The following is a 3,991-nucleotide window of genomic DNA, read 5'->3' on the forward strand; positions in this document are numbered from 1 at the left end:
TAGGTCATTTAATTTTTTAGCAAAGAAGCAACATCATTTAGCAGCAATTAGAGCAGCAATTAGAGCACCTTCAAGAAGACTTAAAAAAATACAGTATCCAATTAGAAAAGTCATGCTTTAGACATTTGTACAAGAATAAGCTGCTGAAACTTAGTAATTGAAATATGACATCTGTACAACAATTTACAATAGAGCTAGAAGGGAATTTATCATTATCTTGCATAGAACTGGTCTGCATTTGGTTACATACTGTCACCTGTTTTGATAAACAAGGCCTAGTAACAAAAGAAAAATACCTGTTATCAATTCTAACATGTTGAAAACACTGGCAATATTGTAATTTAGTGAATTTAACTGATTTCAAAACAAGCAGCTCATTTTGTCAAAAGCGTAAAGTATTTAGAAATAATAGCTCTCCCTTTAATATAACCAGTGAAAGAAAACGGACATGTGATCTTGAGGAACAACTTGGTAAAAGCCAGAATAGGCAAATGACAAAGCCTAACTTTGTCCAAAGATTCTAACTCTCACATTCTATTACTATAAAACACAACTGTCACTGTCATTCAGTTCTTACTTTGGTTTCAGCAGATTAACTGCCAAATGCTGAAGAATATATCCAGGCACTATAGTTCGTATGTTAGAAATATGTCTCTTATTTTTCCATGTGTTTTTAAATAATGAAAAACTACCCTTCATATTAGAACTCTCTAGTAACAACCAAATGTATTTAAGTATTATAAACGTTATTTACAGTGTTCCCCCAAATAAACAAAATTTTTTTCTTTTATCTTAACATGGTATTCCTGTTTCTGTGTAACAGGCGGTCATCCTTCACTGCTCAAAATTATAGTCAGAAGTGTGCATTTATTCATTGTCCATGATCCACTCTCATACAAATGACACTATGAGGAACTTCAGTTCACAAACAGTTCTTAACCATGTCTTGTGTAAAAAACAAACAAACAAACAAAAAAACAACACTCAAATGCTCTGAAACTCAAGTGTGCATCTGACAGCAATTCAAAGATATCATGCCAGTCTTAGAGGAAAGTCAGTAAGTAATTATGCTTGAAGAAGGGGGTGTAGGGGATGCTGTCAGCCCAGCCATGTGTAGGTTTCCTTAAGAATTTGATCTTCTCATATGTGGGAGAAGGTATGGGTCATTTGCCAGCTGGTGCACATCAAATTGATCTTCTTTTCGATATGCCTAACAGCGTCTTGTAAAGGCCTTGGCTTCACTGCTTACAACAGGTTTTACAGGGAACTGAACTTCTGTGGCTTTTAATATTGTATTTTCTTGAAGAATGTCTCGTTGAGATTGATTGTGACCAAATGGCTTTCTACCATAAAGACACTGAAAGAAGATGACTCCAACTGACCATACATCAACCTTGTTGGAAATCTTTGGTGGCTCTTTTCCAACTACAAAATACTCAGGAGGTAAATACCAGTAAGTGCCTGCCCCCTGGGAAGTTAGATCCATTCCATCTACACCATAGCTATCACTGTCCATAATCCTGGGCAGACCAAAATCAGTGATTTTGATTTCACCACATGCTGATCCATCTACCAGCTGGATGTTTCCTGGCTTAAGATCATAATGTATAATAGGGGGTTTGATCTCATTGAGATATCTTGGTACATTTACAATCTGCATTACAATAGACCTAGCTTCTTTCTCTGACATTAACTTGTGTTGCTTCAGATAGAAATCCAAGTCATTGCCTTCACAGTATTCTAACACTATACAAAATGTATCTGTATCCAAGGAGAAATAATCATAGAGTTTAACTATTCAGGGGTGATCCAGTTCTTTGTGTATTCTGTACTCTCTGCAGGCATGTTTGTGGTAGTTTTCTTTCTTCTCATCTCTCCAGCTTTTATTAAGCTGATGTATCTTCACAGCAGCACATCTTTGTTCATAAAGGTCAAGAGCCTTATATACTTCACTAAAGCCACCTCTACCAAGTAGATGAAGTAATAAATATCTTTCATTCAATGTTGGGTGATCTTTGAACTGTGAATTATCTTCATTGTTTATTCTTTTCAGCTCATGTGTGTGATTTCTGACTCTTTCCAAACGTTCAAGTTTTGCCTGGATTTCTGCCTCTTCCTTTTTGAGATGTCCTAGTCTAAGTTTGAAAATTTCTTCCTGTTCATGATATTCTGCCAAAGTCAATAGTTGTGGTAAATTTGGTCTAACAAAGGGATCATTCTTTGCTCCATTGACTGCTTTGTTTTTCCTTTATTTTGGCTCAGAATTGGTAGAGGGTGCCTGAGAATTATTAGCTGTGGGAGGTTAGGGTTTGGCTAAAAGTTTCCTTTGCCTTTCAATATCTTCCCTTTGCTGATTCACTCATTCTTGTTGCTTCACAAGATTCTGAAATGCAAAACCATCTGTCTATTGTTCAGTAAATGAAGCGCCATGTCTAACTGTTGTAAAGTGCCCAAGGGGTAATCGATCTTGCATACTCTTCTCTCTGCTTGACAATTTTTGTTGTGTACTCTTTTCAATAAGAAGTTTCTTGCTCATTGATATGCACTTACTTAATCGTTCTTTGAATTTTTCAAGTAATTTTTGTTGTTCATCTATTTGCCGTCTGAGATCACAGTTAGCCCTGAGCAAATCATCTATACGTCCCTCCTTCTTTTCCAGGTCCTGGATTTTATTACTTTCTAATGCTGCTAATTTCAGCACTGTGAGATCAGTCTGAATAATTTTAAAGGATAACTGCTTTGGTTGTACAATAGGGTGGTCCCCAAATGCTAATGCAGTAGGAGAATGGCTGTTGGGTCGAACAGATGAGGAAGGAGTGGAACGTGAATGTGAATTTTGAGGAGAACAGATTGCAGGAGGTATGCCTCTTACTGGACTTGAGCCATTTCCACCCTGGTATTCAAAATAGTCGCTAATTTTGTGGCCACGTCCCCCAATACTTTTTCCCTTATTACTTTCATTCTGGTTTTCTGCTTTTCTCTTTCTTCCCCTGGATGATTGATTGTTTCTTCTCTGGTGTCTCTGATTCTTTGTCACTTAAAGATCCCAAGCTTCCAAAACTGTGATTAGAGCTTTCGTTATTTGTTGAGGCTTTAGCTCCAACACTGCAACTGCCCGTACTCCCAGTGCTCCCACTTGCAACTCCAGAAAATCTAGCTTCCAGTAACTCTTGCCTTCTTGGATCCAGACTATGAAGCTCATCCACTGCACCTTCCCTGGGCCTCCCGGATGGCCGCGTGCGATTCAGCGGGGACCTGGCCGCCGCCGCCGCCGAGCCCGGGGTTGGAGACGTGGAGCGCTGGGACCAAGATGGCGGCCCCTCCAAACTTCCACTGCTACTTTGGACACTCATCAAGCTACTTTCTGGGAACCCGACTCTCCCCCTGCGACGGCAGCGGCGGCAAGGGCACCGGCACCCGCCTCCGTTATGGCGGGGGCCGCGCTAAAGGCGAGCTAGAGAGCAAGGGCTGGGAGGGGAGAGTCAAGGGGATGGGGGAGGAAACCGAGAAGAGGAGAGGTGGTGAAGGAAGGAGAGGGAACAGGGAGGAGTGAAAGGGAGAAAAGCCAGGGAGGGGGCGGGCGCGCCGGAGAAGAGGCGGAGAAAAAGGGCGCGGAGGCGGAGGCGTCGAAGGGGTGCCCTGAGGCCGGGATCCGAGCGCGGGCTGCGCCGGCCGAGGAGACTTCCGCGGGCGGAACCTGCCGGCACCTCAGCAGCGCCTCGGTTCCCGGCGGTGGGTGGTGGCTGAGGCGGCAGCGGCGGCGGCGGGCGGTGGGTGGCAGCTGAGGGGGCGGCGGGCGGTGGGTGGCGGCTGAGGCGGCGAGGTAACCCCTGCATCGGTTACAGGCGGCGGCGGCGGTGGGTGGCGGCTGAGGGGGCCGCGGGCGGTGGGTGGCGGCTGAGGCGGCCGCGGGCGGTGGGTGGCCGCTGAGGCGGCGGGGTAACCCCTGCATCGGTTACAGGCGGCGGCGGGCTGTGGGTGGCGGTTGAGG

The 3,991-nt window shown here is 44.2% G+C and overlaps 1 pseudogene; it reads right to left on the reverse strand.

The window, feature by feature from the left end:
• Positions 1-257: 257 nt before the first annotated feature.
• On the reverse strand, positions 258-3,695 carry LOC103229872 (serine/threonine-protein kinase tousled-like 1 pseudogene; annotated as a pseudogene).
• Positions 3,696-3,991: the final 296 nt, after the last annotated feature.

Source organism: Chlorocebus sabaeus, chromosome 24 (assembly GCF_047675955.1).
Source record: "Chlorocebus sabaeus isolate Y175 chromosome 24, mChlSab1.0.hap1, whole genome shotgun sequence".
NCBI lineage: Eukaryota > Metazoa > Chordata > Mammalia > Primates > Cercopithecidae > Chlorocebus > Chlorocebus sabaeus.